Source organism: Cololabis saira, chromosome 6, assembly GCF_033807715.1.
Source record: "Cololabis saira isolate AMF1-May2022 chromosome 6, fColSai1.1, whole genome shotgun sequence".
In the NCBI taxonomy this organism is placed as follows: Eukaryota; Metazoa; Chordata; class Actinopteri; order Beloniformes; family Belonidae; genus Cololabis; species Cololabis saira.
Window position 1 is genome coordinate 49,096,919 of NC_084592.1, and position 17,635 is coordinate 49,114,553.

General features: G+C 41.6%; 1 protein-coding gene and 1 long non-coding RNA gene across 3 annotated transcripts in view; one reads left to right on the forward strand and one right to left on the reverse strand.

The window, feature by feature from the left end:
* Positions 1 to 17,635, reverse strand: part of med14 (mediator complex subunit 14) — a 78,625-nt gene that overhangs the window by 46,697 nt on the left and 14,293 nt on the right. The gene's annotated exons all lie outside the window — the stretch shown is intronic.
* Positions 16,560 to 17,530, forward strand: LOC133446262 (uncharacterized). The gene is made up of 3 exons (XR_009782818.1): positions 16,560 to 16,653; positions 17,200 to 17,267; positions 17,401 to 17,530. It is a non-coding gene; the product is annotated as an uncharacterized LOC133446262 (long non-coding RNA).

The window sequence follows — 17,635 nt, forward strand, 5'->3', positions numbered from 1 at the left end:
TTTTCGAGTAACGGTGTGCGAGTGGTGAGGCCCCAAACTTCACGCAATGCGTTCCGGATGGGGCAAAAAGCGCACGTTTGTGCACGTTGCGCAAAAACGTGCACGCCAATCGCTAATAAAAGTCATACCCATCGATTCCCGATTAAGGCGCACGTTTCTACGTTTTTACTTTTCGCGTTTTCTCAAAGCTGTAGGAGGAGTAGCCGGACAAAGTTTTTACGGAAGAATATATAAATAACTAGACCAAAATTCCCGGGAAATTTTGAAGTGCCACGGACTACTGCCGGATGATCGCGGGGCTTATTTGCACCCATGAAGGTCAAGGACTCGATACTTAGTCATTTGACACCACCCATGACTCTCTATGTCAAACCATTCAAAAGTTATTACAGAAAACATGTAATAGGCTAATAAAACCGCTAACAAGACCGCTAACGGGACCGCTAACGGGATAGCTAACAGAACCGCTAACGGAACCTCTAACGGGATCGCTAACTGAACCGCTAACGGGATCGCTAAAGGGATCGCTAACGGGACCGCTAACGGGACCGCTAACCGAGCCGCTAACGGAATCGCTAACCGAGCCGCTAACAACCGCTAACGGGACCGCTAACGGGACCGCTAACGGGACCGCTAACGGGACCGCTAACGGGATCGCTAACGGGACCGCTAACCGAGCCGCTAATGGGGTCGCTAACGGGACCGCTAATGGGGTCGCTAACGGGACCGCTAACAACCGCTAACGGAACTGCTAACGGGACCGCTAACAGAACCGCTAACGGGATCGCTAACAACCGCTAGCGGAACCGCTAACGGGACCGCTAATGGGATTGCTAACGGGACCGCTAACGGGGTCGCTAACTGGACCGCTAACGGGATCGCTAACTGGACCGCTAACGGTACCGCTAACGGGATCGCTAACGGAATTGCTAACTGAACCGCTAACGGGACCGCTAACCGAGCCGCTAACGGGATTGCTAACCGAGCCGCTAATGGGATCGCTAACGGGACCGCTAACAACCGCTAACGGAACCGCTAACAGGACCGCTAACAGAACCGCTAACAGAACCGCTAACGGGACCGCTAACGGGATCGCTAACAACCGCTAGCGGAACCGCTAACGGGACCGCTAACGGGGTCGCTAACTGGACCGCTAACGGGATCGCTAACTGGACCGCTAACGGGACCGCTAACGGGATCGCTAACGGAATCGCTAACTGAACCGCTAACGGGACCGCTAACGGGATCGCTAACAACCGCTAGCGGAACCGCTAACGGGACCGCTAACGGGACCGCTAACGGGGTCGCTAACTGGACCGCTCACGGGATCGCTAACTGGACCGCTAACGGGACCGCTAACGGGACCGCTAACGGGATCGCTAACTGAACCGCTAACGGGACCGCTAACCGAGCCGCTAACGGGATCGCTAACCAAGCCGCTAACGGGATCGCTAACGGGATCGCTAACAACCGCTAACGGGACCGCTAACGGGATTGCTAACGGGACCGCTAACGGGGTCGCTAACTGGACCGCTAACGGGATCGCTAACTGGACCGCTAACGGGACCGCTAACGGGATCGCTAACAGGACCGCTAACAGAACCGCTAACGGGACCGCTAACACCAATAACACTACCATCCCATAATAAACACCTACCATCCCATAATAACACTAACATCCCATAATAACACTAACATCCTATAAAAACACCTGCCATCCCATAATAACACTAACATCCTATAAAAACACCTGCCATCCCATAATAACACTAACATCCTATAAAAACACCTGACATCCCATAATAACACTAACATCCTATAAAAACACCTGACATCCCATAATAACACTAACATCCTATAAAAACACCTGACATCCCATAATAACACTAACATCCTATAAAAACACCTGTCATCCCATAATAACACTAACATCCTATAAAAACACCTGACATCCCATAATAACACTAACATCCTATAAAAACACCTGACATCCCATAATAACACCTATCGTGTGTGTGTGTGTGTGTGTGTGTGTGTGTGTGTGTGTGTGTGTGTGTGTGTGTGTGTGTGTGTGTGTGTGTGTGTGTGTGTGTGTGTGTGTGTGTGTGTTCATCTAAGGTTAAAAGGTCAGGGTTCAGATTTCTCCATTTTCCAGGTTATACTATGAATTCTGTACTGAGTGAGTCATGTGACCAGTTCTGGGTCAGTCTAATCAGTCATCAGCTGAGCTCTGGTTGCTAGGGGCAACAAGAACCTGATACAGAGGGAGCGGGAATGACTCAGCTGGATTTTTGGTTGTGACAAACCTGAAATCACTCCACTTTGCGCTCAAACCGTAGCTCTTAGCAGAAAAACGAAAACATTTTGAGAAACAGAGAACCTACCAGATTATCTAAATGTTATTTTCATACAGATATTCCTTAAAATGTGTTAGTAACGGCAATTTGAAAACAAAAATGAGATTTTTTTTAAGAAAACTTCATTTAACATGGGAGTCAATGAAGAGAGAGACAGGAACTGGCGTGTCTGTTGGCTCCCCCGTTAAAATTTTGTGCACACCACGCCTGTCAAAGTCACATTTTATAAATCACAACACCTATGTCTATATTCTGACCAAAAATTATCTGTCTACCTTTTACGGTTTGGCCGTGACCTCGAGTTACAAATAAGAAATCATGTTTTTTTTTCAGTGTAACTACACTCTAGCAAACTGACTCCCGTGCTCTAGATTTGAAAAAAAGTGATTTCCAGTCCTCGCTTGAGGGCTCATATCTTGAAAAGTGTACATTTTAGGAAAAAACTGTTTCGGGTTTGGAGAGAGAAGAGAAGTTTTCCTCCGTTTTGAAGTTTGAATGACGTTTCTACGTCCAAGTATGAGAAAGATACGTGACTCAGAAAAAAGGTGATTTTTGTCTTTTTTTCTCAACATTTTCCCATCCGCTTATAATGGCGCCATTGAAATGCATGGGAAAATCTTCCCCATTAGTTTGGAAATTTGGAAATGTTTTTGCACTTCGTGCAAAAACTATTCGTGCCATCGTTCTGAAAATCCACAGGACTGTAGTTAAATTCAGGGCCTACAACTTTCTAAATCGGTTCAGAATTTTTCGAGTAACGGTGTGCGAGTGGTGAGGCCCCAAACTTCACGCAATGCGTTCCGGATGGGGCAAAAAGCGCACGTTTGTGCACGTTGCGCAAAAACGTGCACGCCAATCGCTAATAAAAGTCATACCCATCGATTCCCGATTAAGGCGCACGTTTCTACGTTTTTACTTTTCGCGTTTTCTCAAAGCTGTAGGAGGAGTAGCCGGACAAAGTTTTTACGGAAGAATATATAAATAATAATAAGCCTGAGCAATAGTATGAGTGCCTCGTGCTGCGCACGAGGCACTCCTCCTCCATTGAGCTTGCGCAGCTCAATGGAGGAGGCGTGCCACGTGGCGCAGCCGTGGCACTAATAATAAGCCTGAGCAATAGTATGAGTGCCTCGTGCTGCGCACGAGGCACTCCTCCTCCATTGAGCTTGCGCAGCTCAATGGAGGAGGCGTGCCACGTGGCGCAGCCGTGGCACTAATTAATAACTTACAGCTCCGCTAGCAGCGTGATCTCGTGGTAATAATAATAGTAATAATACCGTATTTTCTGGACTATAAGCCGCACCTGTATATAAGCCGCACCCGCTCTATTTTTAAAAAAACAATAAAAAAAGATATACAAGCCGCCCCTGTATATAAGCCGCACCCACTTTTATTTAAAAAAAAAAGATATGCAAGCCGCAGATCTTTATGTTGTTAGATTAGATATTTACTACATGTAAAGAACGATTTTGAAGTGTAAATTGTGTACATGTTTGTACCTAAATAGATCTTTTCCTAACAGTGTCTTTTAACACGGCAGCAACTTTGCTGATTAAAAGTGGACTGAACCAAGAGAAAATAACCGGTATTTATCTGTTTGAAATCTGCTTCCACCTACTTCTATCTGCTTTTTTGTCTTAGTTTTTATTCTAATTCCGGTTAGCACTCCCCCTAGCGGTGGAAGAAAAATCCACAGAATAGCCGCACCTTTGTATAAGCCGCATGGTTCAAAACCTAGGAAAAAAGTAGCGGCTTATAGTCCAGAAAATACGGTAATAATAATAATAATAATAATTAATAACTTACAGTTCTGCTAACAGCGTGATCTCGCAGTAATAATAGTAATAATAGTTTAATAATAGTAATTAATAACTTACAGTTCTGCTAACAGCCTGATCTCGTGGAAATAATAATAATAATTAGTGCCACGGCTGCGCCACGTGGCACGCCTCCTCCATTGAGATGCGCAAGCTCAATGGAGGAGGAGTGCCTCGTGCGCAGCACGAGGCACTCATACTATTGCTCAGGCTTATTATTTATTTATTTCTTTATTTATTATTATTCCATATTCTTCCGTATAAACTTCGGCGCGTAACTAGTCCCACAGCTTTGAGAAAACGCGAAAAGTAAAAACGTAGAAACGTGCGCCTTAATCGGGAATCGATGGGTATGACTTTTATTAGCGATTGGCGTGCACGTTTTTGCGCAACGTGCACAAACGTGCGCTTTTTGCCCCATCCGGAACGCATTGCGTGAACTTTGGGGCCTCACCACTCGCACACCGTTACTTGAAAAATTATGAACCGATTTAGAAAGTTGTAGGCCCTGAATTTAACTACAGTCCTGTGGATTTTCAGAACGATGGCACGAATAGTTTTTGCACGAAGTGCAAAAACATTTCCAAATTTCCAAACTAATGGGGAAGATTTTCCCATGTATTTGTATGGGGCAGCATTTCACACTGTGGGTGTGAAATGTCCGGTGAAGGTTAAAAAAAAAAAAAAATCACCTTTTTTCCGAGTCACCTATCTTTCTCATACTTGCACGTAGAAACGTCATTCAAACTTCAAAACGGAGGAAAACTTCTCATCTCTCTCTAAACCCCGGACTGTTTTTTCCTAAAATGTACACTTTTCAAGATATGAGCCTTCAAGCGAGGACTAAAAAACCCCCTTTTTCAAATCTAGAGTGGAGGTTCTAATTGATCAGAGTGAGCAGAACCCTGAAAAAATGACCATAATTTTTATTTGTAACTCGACCTCACGGCCGAACCGTAAAAGCTGGACAGATAATTTTTGGTCAGAATGTAGACATACATTTTGGTATTCTTAAAATGTGACTTTGACAGGCGTGGTGTGCACAAAATTTAAACGGGGAGACTAAGAGCCATGCCAATTCCTGTCTCGCTCTCCATTCACTGCAATGTTAAAAAAAAATTTCTTCAAAAAAATCTCATTTTTGTTTTCGAATTGCCGTTACTAACACATTTTAAGGAATATCTGAATGAAATTAAGATTGTCAGAATCTTCCGGGTTCTGTCTCTCTCACGATGTCTTTGTTTTTCTGCTAGGAGCTACAGTTTGATTACAAGGTGAAGTTACTTGAGGCTTGTCAAATCCGAAAAACTAGCTGAGTCATTCCAATACAATATACACTACCATACTTCCGGGTCATGTGACCCAGAACTAGTCACATGACCCACTCAATGCAGACTTCATAATACTTTACCTTGGATAATGGAGGAATCTGAACCCTGACCTTACATGATCCCCAGTCCTGCTGGGGACAGGTTCATGGGATATATATGTATATTATTATTATTATAATACATATAAATATTTACATTTGTATATTATATATACATATTAGTCCCGCCCCTTCTTGTGATTGGCCGATACGTTTTAGTCCAATATCTTTTGAATGGTTTGACATACAGAGACATGGGTGGTGTCAAATGACTAAGTATCGATTCCCTGACCCTCATTGGTGCAAATTAGCCACGCCCCTTCTTCTGATTGGCCGATACGTTATAGTCCAATATCTTTTGAATGGTTGGACATACAGAGACATGGGTGGTGTCAAATGACTAAGTATCGAGCCCCTGACCCTCATTGGTGCAAATTAGCCCCGCCCCTTCTTCTGATTGGCTGATACGTTAAAGTCCAATATCTTTTGAATGGTTTGACATACAGAGACATGGGTGGTGTCAAATGACTAAGTATCGAGTCCCTGACCCTCATTGGTGCAAATTAGCCACGCCCCTTCTTCTGATTGGCCGATACGTTATAGTCCAATATCTTTTGAATGGTTTGACATACAGAGACATGGGTGGTGTCAAATGACTAAGTATCGAGTCCCTGACCCTCATTGGTGCAAATTAGCCCCGCCCCTTCTTCTGATTGGCCGATACGTTATAGTCCAATATCTTTTGAATGGTTTGACATAGAGAGTCATGGGTGGTGTCAAATGACTAAGTATCGAGTCCCTGACCCTCATTGGTGCAAATTAGCCCCGCCCCTTCTTCTGATTAGCTGATACGTTAATGTCCAATAGCTTTTGAATGGTTTGACATAGAGAGTCATGGGTGGTGTCAAATGACTCAGTATCGACTCCTTGACCCTCATTGGTGCAATTTAGCCCCGCCCTTTTTTCTGATTGGCCGATACGTTATAGTCCAATATCTTTTGAATGGTTTGACATACAGAGTCATGGATGATGTCATATTAATCAGTATAGAGTCCTTGACCCTCATTGGTGCAAATTAGCCCCGCCCCTTCTTCTGATTGGCCGATACGTTAGGCCGCGTTCAGACTGCAGGATAATCTGATTCATATCTGATTCCTTCTCATATCCGATTTTCAGGGCTGACTGTCCACACTGTTTTTTGTCCATATCAGATATGGCTCTGTTCAGACTGGGCCACCTCATTGACGGGTTGCCGTAGCAACGACGTCGGAGCGGAGACGTCACCCAGCGCGTGTATTGTGTAAAGTCATGTATTTTTATATATATATATAAAAAAATCCCAAAATATCTGTACCGTTTCTGATTGGGTCGGCACTGCGCATCATTTTTAGACACAACAATGAACGCACACTGCAAAAGTTGTGTCTCGGCGGAGGAACCCGGCGTCCCAGCAAAATGAGAAACAGAGAAAAGTGTTCAGAACAAACCCACCAGCAAACTAACAAACCAACTAACAAAGCTCAGAGTTAACAAAACGAACCAGCAATGAACAACTGGCAGCCCCGCTCCATAACCTCTCCTCCTGATGAGCTGACGGGCTGCAGGTTCAGGCTCACAGCGCGACTGAAGGCTGATTTATGGTTCCGCGTTACACCAACGCAGAGCCTATGGCGTAGGGGAAGGGGTGACCCGCACCGTACGTGGAAATGCGGTCTTTTTTCTGCTATTAAAACATGATTTGTAATGTGAATTTGCAACACTTAAACTACAAATAATAGTTTTTCACGTGACATCAGAGATTGTACATGCTCTCTGTGTAAGGATGAGTAGCTCCACAACTGGAAATGGGCGGGTGGTTTGGAGCGTCTGGGACAGTCATATCCGATCTGAGTGTTTGGAGCTGTTCAGACTGAGACGCATCCACCCAAATGCGATAATGATCGGATATGAAACTACCTCCCGGAGGTGGTTTCGATCTGGTTTGCAAAAATCGTATCTCATGCGGTTTGGGACTGTTCAGAGTTCAAAAGAGTCATCTATGGGGGTATTATTGTTCCAATATTATTTGTCTGCGTATCTCAATCGGTGTGTGCGTAAAAAGATTTGTGTGTCTGTATTCAGATTTGTGTGTGCGTAAAAAGATTTGTGTGTCTGTATTCAGATATGTGTGTGCGTAAAAAGATTTGTGTGTCTGTATTCAGATCTGTGTGTGCGTAAAAAGATTTGTGTGTCTGTATTAAGATCTGTGTGTGCGTAAAAAGATTTGTGTGTCTGTATTCAGATTTGTGTGTGCGCAAAAATCAGCCGGGAGCTCTCGATTAGCTGTCTTTGCACACGTGGATTTTGACACACTTCTGCCGCGGCAAATCTGTAAAAAGATCTGTGTGTAAAACGATTTGTCCGTATCTTTTGCTTTGCCCTGAGCTCGGACTCACAGGCTCACGCCAGGCTACAGTAGCATTGCAGCCTTCACACCACTAGTCGGCGCGTAGCTTTCAGTCAGTACGTTCACCTGCAGCAGTTCCATCAGGTTTCTGAACATATTATTAGACATCGTTTGCACTTTTAAACTGCATGCAAAGACCTGAACCCCATCTACTTCGGACCTATGTCGGACATTTAGTAATCGGGTTGCATATGGAGTAAGATAACTTCCAAAAAGATGTGTTCATGTTATAACTATTCGTATTCGTAATGATAAACATTTGTATCTAAATAAAAAAGTTGTACTCAAAATTCTGCTGTCACGCACATGAGTCTGACAAATTATTAGGTTAAGAGTAAGAAATTAGGTAAGAAATTAACCTTTTACGTCTCATTTATTCATTCACACACGCACTAATATACTTGGGAAACAGTTAGGCACCAAATATAATATATTTAATTTTCTCAGATGGCAAAAATAAGAACTTTATTGATCCCACATAGGAGTAATTCATGTTATATCAGCTATAAAGAACAAGGTAGTACTGAAAAAAACAATAATCTATCATCCCTCACAAAAATAAGAATAGAGAAACATATTTTCTCATCAACAAAACAAATTTGAATTTTTTGAAATAACAAAATAACACATTTGAACCATTTTTCAGACAATAAATGAACTGAAAAAATCTGAAGAATTGTTCAAATATGTTATTTTGTTACTTGAAAATGTTTAAATATGTTTATGTAAAATATGCTTTGTTGATGAGAAAATATATTTTTCTTATTTTTGTGAGGGGGGATAGGCTATATATTCTTTTTCGGCACTACCTTGTTCTCTAATATGACATGAATTACTCCTATGTGGGATCAATAAAGTTCTTATTTTTGCCATCTGAGAAAATTACGCACACACAAATCTGAATACAGACACACAAACTCCAACTCTGTGTGGAGTTTGCATGTTCTCCCCGTGCTTGTTTCCTCCGGGTACTCCGGTTTCCTCCAACAGTCCAAAAACATGCATGCTAGGTTAATTGATCATTCTAAATTGCCCCTAAGTGAGAGTGTGTCTGGTTGTTTGTGGGGACTGCGGGTGGAAACTAGCATTTCTGCTAAACCCGGTGTATTTACACTGCTTAATGTAGTGTACATTAATATGCATTGTCCCATCTAAATAAACTTTGAAACACACACACACACACACACACACACACTATTAATATTTTCTCTTGTACATTGCTCATTTTTCTACATTAAATATTGGTCTTTTCCAATTACTTAACTATTTTTTAGTTATTTCTATTTTATTTCTTTTTATGATTTACTTTTTTTATGCCAAAAGAGTCGGGAAAACATAAATTTCCGACAATAACATATGCCCGCAGCGGGTTGCGAACCCTCGACCTCCGAGACTAAAGACGGCAACAATACAGCTGCGCCACCAGACCGCTGGTGATTGAACAGTGAAGTAGCATGTCTAAGGCTTTAAACCACGACCGGTCCAGCTTTACAGTCAAGTCAGCCGTCATTCGTATTTAAGTTTTCTCAGATATATGGTTAATTAAGAAAAACAGAGCATATTTTTTTTTCATTAGAACTTTTTTTAGAATTCTGAGATAAATGTCTAGTTAATTCAGAAAAACAGAGCATATTTATTTTCATTAAACTTTTCTCAGAATTCTGACATAATTATCTGCTTAATTTACAAAACAGAGCTTTTTTTTCATTAAAACTTTTCTCAGAATTATGAGATAATTATTTTTTATAAATATATATATATAATCCTGTTTAAAATTCTAGAAACTTTCCACTGCCGCTCGATCTGCATTTCTATTGGATGGTAAATATCACATGACTGAATCTATAAATAACTCATCGCAGCTCGGATCGGCCCAGTCTCCAGACGAACCCGACCTGAGCAGACAGACCTTCTGTTGCTGTTTGAGATTTCGGATTCTTCTCGGAACAACCTGCTTTGACTAGTGGATTATTTTGGATATACCTTGGATATATCTGCTTCGCCAGCTCGTGGACTTGTTTCTTGAGGTAAGAAATGTTTTATTATCGAGTCTTTGTGTAGGTAACAGGAGCTAAGGCTAAATTCTATTGTGTGTAAATTGCAACGACCCCCTCAACCACGGCCGTGTATGATTTATTGATTGATATATTTAAATATATTTAATTTATATTGTATTAAACTATGCCCGGCTCGGCAGCCGGAGATCAAAGAGAGCCGACATGAAAGGAGTTCTGGCTTTAGGGATTAAAGTTCTCCGTCTCTAGACAGATTTCCGTCAATTCGAAAATTAGAGAAAAAAAAAAAGAACAAAAAAACATTTGCACGTGCGTTATCATGTTAAACCTGAATTATGGTTCTGCGTTAAATCGACGCAGAGCTACGCCGTAGGCTCTGCGTTGGAGTACGCTGAACCATAAATCAGCCTTTCGTCATTAAACTGGCGCTATTGTAAACCAATTAAGCGAGCCAGAGCCTTGGTATTGGCCAATCAGAAACAGAGGGGGGCGTGTTGTATCAAGGGGGGAGTCTGGGGGAGCAGCATGGATGTATTATGAGCAGTCGCCCCGACCCCCTCCTCTCCCCGGCGCGGCAGGTGCGGGTTCGGCCCGTCGCGCGGGGCCTTCGTCCAGCGGCGTCCCCGCGTCGTCGGGCGGGGGTTTTCGCGGGGCGGTGTCCGGCGCCGCGCGGAAGGCGGGCCGGCGGGGGGGGATCGGGAACGGCGGTCGGCGGCGGCGACTCTAGACGCGCGCCGGGCCGTTCCCGCGGATCTCCCCAGCTGCGACGCCCGCCGGGGACCCGTTAACGGGTCCCCGGCGGGGGCTGAGGGGGGATGACATCCCCTCCTGAAATAAAAACGGTCCAAATCATCCCCTCCTGAAATAAAAACGGTCCAAATCATCCCCCCCCTGTAAAACTGCCATCCCCCCTTGCCATCCCTTATGTCATTTCATCAATTAATGTGGTTTTACTGCTATTTCAACATTCAGAGTCATCACCAGAAAAATAACTTATTTGACAATTTTCACCTGTTTCAGGTAAATTTTCACTTGAAATAAGAAGGAAAAAGATTTATCTTCTCATTACAAGCAAAAAAATCTTTTTTCTACTTATTTCAAGTGAAAATCTACTTGAAACAGGTGAAAATTGTTGTTTTTTTTCCAGTGATGAGTCTTGTTTTAAGTGTAATGAGATTTTTTTACTAAAATGAGACATTTTAACTAGAAATAAGACAAATATTCTTGTTAAGATTGTGAGTTTTTGCAGTGATCCATGTTACTTATCCTGTGAAGGACAGAGTCATATTGATAAGTTCAGAAAAGTGTTTTTTATTGTTGTGTTTTGGTGTATTTGATGTAAGCCCAGTGGATATTTAAAGCTTACAGAAGGCTGCATTTAACTGCTGCTATGTCATTCCTGCAGTATTTCTGCAGGTGTTTTGGTCACTGCTATTATTTGTAATATATTATATTATTTGTAATCAGCACAAATTATCTGTCCCCATATGATAAAATCCACCATCCCCCCTGATATTTTTTTTTTACAACTCGAGTACTGGCTACAGGTGAAGGTCAGAACATTAGAATATGGTGTAAAAGTTAATTTATCTCATTACAGGCAAAGCAAGATATCCTAAGCCTTTATTTGTTATCATTTTGATGGTTGAATTATTTATTGATTTCATAAAATATCCTAATTTTTTTAATTTTTTATTTGGGGTTTTCATAAACTGTGAGCCATAATCACCAAAATTATAACAAATAAAGGCTTGAAATATCTCACTTTGAATGTAGTGGGAAATAAGATATTTGTTTCACCTTTAGTTGAATTTACTACGAATGAAGGTTTGCAATATATTCAACTTTTCCGACCTTCACATGTAGATTATGACATCAATAAATAAGAGCATAATATATGTCCGTATTGGTTCAATACGGAACGCAACTTTTAATTCAAGGGATGGGTGGTGACTAGGGCTGAACGATATGGACAAAATTTCATATCTCGATATTCATGCCAGATATCTCGATATCGATACGATACGATATGACTTCGGTTCGGTGAAAACCAAGCATTTTTCAGAAAAATAAAAACATCAGAAATCAAAAGAGTGCAGTTTTATTGATTAGAACTCACTGCCAGTCATCAACATTAACATAAAGTCACTCAATAATAAATAATAATCAAAATATTTTACTGTAGCTCCGCTTTAACGATAAATAACCAATGCAGTTAGAGTTAGAGTTCAGTACATGTTATTGATTATTGATTGGACGCTGCAGCTGAACGGACTGTCACAACATCACTGCAGTTTCATGACGGAGTGAAGACAGATTACAGATTAAACTCATGTTTCACTCCCAGGTTTCATATTTGATTTATTTTCTGTTTCAACAATTAAATATCTAAAAATGTTAACTTTCAATCTGATCAACAAAAGAACCAGAAACAATTTTCTTAATTTATTACTGCGCATGTGCAATCCCCCCATTTGTCCAATCCTTGTTTTTCAGTATCCTCCAACGAATAGGAAATAGAGAAAAGAGTTTTCCACTCGCTGTTTTAATTCCCAATTTCAATTTTCAAACACATCAATTAATTTTTTATTATCAAAACAAAAGATGGGGAACGGATTATTTTGGTTTATTTCTCGTTTTTATAAATGGATGGACACGTCGCAATTTTCACCAAGCACAACTTGCACAACACCTCGCTCTGGTCGTCGACATCATCCTTTCTAAATCCAAAATACCTCCAAATAATGGAGGGTGATATATGTTTTGGCACAAAATTAGATTCTGCACCGCCACCGGCCGCATTTTCCTCCGCACTCGTCTCTTTTCTTCCGTTTGGATTTCTCCCCTCTTCTCCGCTCTCCCGTGTGTGTGGCTGTGTGCGCCTCACGTCTCCCTCACTCCCACCCTCCTATGTTTGTCATTGGCTGGCTTCAGCTGTCGATCAACAGCAAGCATGAAATAAGCTTTGTGGTTGGCTGGCCGTAGTGGTGCGTTCAAGGGCAATCTTAAAAGTAGTGTTTATGGAGACTGCTCGAGCTGTACAAGCAGGGTGAGCGGAAATATATCGTTTATATCGTTGCTTTTCCGTTATTAATGTCTTGAATGTTCATATCTCGATATAGATACGATAACGGTATATCGTTCAGCCCTAGTGGTGACCCAAGTTCTGTAACTTTGGGGAGCAGAATCTGAACGGCTCGTAGATCCACATCACACTGGACGGCTCATCCGGGCGGCTGTACAGACACTGCAGAATTTGGTTGCTTTCCTCCTGCTCTGAGTTGGCAGGCTGAGGGGAGACCACTTTATATATGTTAAAGCAAGAAAAAACCTGGTTTTCACAATAGGTGCAGTGCATCGATGGAGGGGGAATATGAACTGGCCTGAAAAAAAAAATTTCAGTCAAAAATATTTTTTTTGCTTTAACTGTCTATATGCATGTAGCAGCTATAATCTGCCGTTATGTATTGCTAAAATATTAATATTTAATTTATATTATATATATTAAACGACGCCACGCTATTAAAGCATATATAAATTATGTAAAATTCAGGGGCCTGTAAAAAAAACAAAAAAAATGAGTTCAAATCCTGTCTGTCTATCTGTCCGTCCGTCCGTCCGTCCGTCCACATTGTTGTGTGATTTGTACTGAGATGTGTGATGTGATGTCTTTTCCGTAATTTCATATAAACTACAGTCTAAAATAATTGTTTCCTTTTTTTTGCCAGTTTCCCAGCTTCTGAAAGCAAGACCCCCAACACACACCAGCTACACAAACAGAGCACACAACCTAAATACATAGCCCTATACTGAAATACATCCATTCTCTCTCACACGCACACATACACACACACACACACACACACACACACACACACACACACACACACATTTTTTGCATTGTTTATCGTTCTAGTTGATATTGTGTTTGTTCAAATTTCACACTTTTACACTGCGTTGTGTTTGCCTGTGAAATAACCGTGTTTTGGAGTGTTTTTTTCTGAAGTGTTTCCAGGTTGCTGACGAGATGCCGAAGAAGGGAAAGCGTTCGAGGGCGCAGAAGCTGCGCTGGAGCGAGCCGGACCAGGTACAAGCAAAGTACAGAATAGATAGCTTTAAAGCTACACACAATAGACTACAAAGCATTAAAGTTGACGTGAGGAAAGTGAGTGCTTCTTCTGTCAAGTGACTGCAATGTGTCACTTATTGAGTGCATTTGATTGGTTTTGTGTTTTGAGGCGACCCAGCCGGAGACGCCACCGCCAGCCCAGCCGTTCGGGACCCAGAGGGATGGAGCCAGCCCCTCCCAGTCTCCTGCCCAGAAGGTATAGTGTTCACTCTATGCTTTTTTTCAAGTAATAATGAAATACACTGTGTAATTCAAAGTCTTCAGTTTTAGTAACTTCAGTTCTGTGTTTCAGATGAAGAAGCTGTGGATCCCTCTGCCGATCTCACCCTCCTTCTCCCCTTACCAGCCTGGAAGGGTATGTTTTTATTTCTTCTACAACTGCCCACAAACACACACACACACACACACGCACAGGGTATTTGCAGTACAGTGCTGCACTTTACACGATGCTTCACAGAGCCGGATTAAATAAATGGACTACACTAGGCAGACTGTGATTTTTGGGCCCCCCTCCACCGATGTTATTTATGAATTGAAATCTTAAACTTACCAAAGTTACTAATAAAAGTTAATTCACATTTTACGTAGCATAGTCATAGTCAAGTTGGTTATTTGTATTCCAAAATAAGTCATGTGTTGTATATTAAACAATCTATCAGACTATTTTTAAATTTTTATTATTTATAGGTTATTACAACGCTCTATTAAATGATAATAAATTATCTTTATCTTATCGATTGCGAGTGTCATTGTTAAGGCAGTAGTACCAGTAAATGACCAATAGGTGTCAGCATTGCTATGTAAACAGAGCAAGTAAGATAAATGTTGTAGTCTATTGCATTTTGTAGAAAATCTTAATTAAATGTGTTGATTAAATTTAATAGTTAAATAAGAGGTCAAATATACAAAGACCAATAAAATTTGCAGTAAGACAAAGTGTGCTGTAGTGGTAAAGATGTTTATTTTCATGGACAAGCATCACCTCTAATCTCCTGGTCTGGAATGGTGTTCTTGACTGCATTCTAAAAGCAGATTTAATCACAGAAACCTTGTAGAAAAATAAGCAATCATTAAATAATTTGAACGATACCTTATGTTTGAACCAAGAACACTTTTTTCTTTTCACTTTTCTACTAATTTGCTCAAACAGCCAAGGAAAACGAGCCTGAATTGGGTGAATAAAAATTCTAGTCCCTTCACCTGGAGCCCATATTCACACCTGTGATTAAGTACAGGAACAAGAAGACAAACATGAACCCTTCACATTTATCACAACCATTTAGGAACTGTCCAACAATAAACCAGACCTTGCAGCCTGATAGCTTAATTGTCCCGCTTAGTCCGCCCCTCGGATTTTACTGATTGGCGTTAATGTGACGCAACGTTAAAGTAAACGTCAATTTTTAATTAGTTAATAAATATTGATTCATCAACACTGAAATAAGTTGTAGATAGGACATGTATTTTTATTTACTTACTGTTTTTATTTTATTTATTTTTTCCTCTGTCTGGGCCCCCCTGCCAATCAGGCCTTAGGCACATGCCTAGTTTCCCTTTGCGTTAATCCGGCTCTGCTTCAGTGTACTACAAGTGTGAGTAGTGATGTAATACTTTTCTGTCCCACCACCAGGTGTCCCCCTCTGACTTCCGCCCAGGTATGTAGCCCACTGTTTGTTTTCATTACATGTAAATTGTAAATTCTTGTTGTTTAATTGTAAACTGATTTTCCCTGGGGTTTTTACAGGTTTTATGATGTAAAGGTATCGACTTTGTTTTAAGCAGGTTCGACAGTTTTTGTGTTTGTGCTTGCTCCTAGGCCACGGTACGGGTCACCGCCATCGCGTGCTGAAGTGGGACAAGTCCACCTTCACTCCCCATTTCCGGAAGTTGGTTGTCCCAGCGGAGTCACCTGACAAGAAGGTATAATACTCTTAGATTCCATTGAGTAAAATCTGTTTTTTGTAGTTTGGGGATCTTTGCACGTTGATTAAAAAAAAAAATTTGCCTTCTCATGCAGTTCGTCCTGCTTGTTGGTGACTCCCACCTTCGGCCCATCGCGGACGGGTTGGTGGGACTGCCGGACCGACGTCTGTCCTGTGGCGTCCTGTCTGTCCCTGGGGCGTCGGCACTTGAGTTGCGTACTGAGGTGCTGAATGCTGTACTGCCTCGCTCACCCGCGGCAGTCTGCATTTTGGCACCCAGTAACGACTTGAGTGCCAGCGGGACCGTCACTCAGGCAGGGGTCGCGTTTGGTAAGCTCCTGCTGACTGCCTGTTCGACCTGGCCCAACGTAAGTATTCTTATATTGTTATTATCTTGATAACATGTCTGATGATATACTTGATTTTATGCGTATAACTTCAATTTCTATGCCATTTTGAGGGAGAGAATGTAATTACTGAGAAAGAACATCTTTCTCACTCTAGGTGTGTGTTTTGGACTTCCCTCGCCGTCTCACCGTAGACCTCGACCTGCAGGAGCTTCTGAGCCAGGAATACCACCGTGTGGCTGCACGTATGGGTATGTAAACAAAACAAAAAGTACAGTGACATGTATAACAGTGTTTCTTGATATTTAAGTGGCAATGCCAAACTTCACTCATAATTGATTTGGCTGAAAGTATGTACAGGACTGTCTGAGAAAATTAAAATATTGTGTATAAAGTTCTTTATTTTCTGTAATGCAAACATGTCATACATTCTGGATTCATTACAAATCAACTGAAATATTGCAAGCCTTTTATTATTTTAATATTGCTGATCATGGCTTACAGCTTAAGAAAACTCATATCCTATCTAAATAAAATTGAATATTCTGGGAATTTTAATCTTAAACTGTAAGCCAAAATCAGCAATATTGAAATAATAAAAGGCTTGCAATATTTCAGTTAATTTTATAATAAATCCAGAATGTATGACATTTTTGCTTTTTTTTTAATTGCATTACAGAAAATAAAGCACTTTATCCCAATATTCTAATTTTCTGAGACAGTCCTGTATGTATCAATAAGGTTCAATGAGTCAATAAGTCATTATGTTTTTTTTTTTTTTTTTTTTTGTATCTTAGGTGTCAGGTACGTCTCTGCCACCCACTACTTTCCGCTGACACAACTGGACCTGTGGTGTCCTGACGGAGTAAGTATATGACACTCTAAGAAATGTTAAAAAAAATGTGGTGTGCATATCTTTGGTAGATGATAGGGAAAGTTCAGGTACAGGTTTACTGAAAATTTCTGTCTGCTAAATCACTTTTGGTCATGTTTGTCAGGTCCATCTCAGCAAGGAGGGCGGGATGGAGAGGCTTGCGGAGTTGCTGTGGTGGACCCTCCACCACCAGATGGAGCCCACAGTCCCGAGGGTCCAGACGCCTCCGAGGATGTCGCCTCCTGCCAGACGTGTCGTCCCGAGGGCCCAGACTTCTCCCAGGACGTCGCCTCCTGCCAGACGTGTCGTCCCGAGGGCACAGACTTCTCCCAGGACGTCGCCTCCTGCCAGATGTGTCT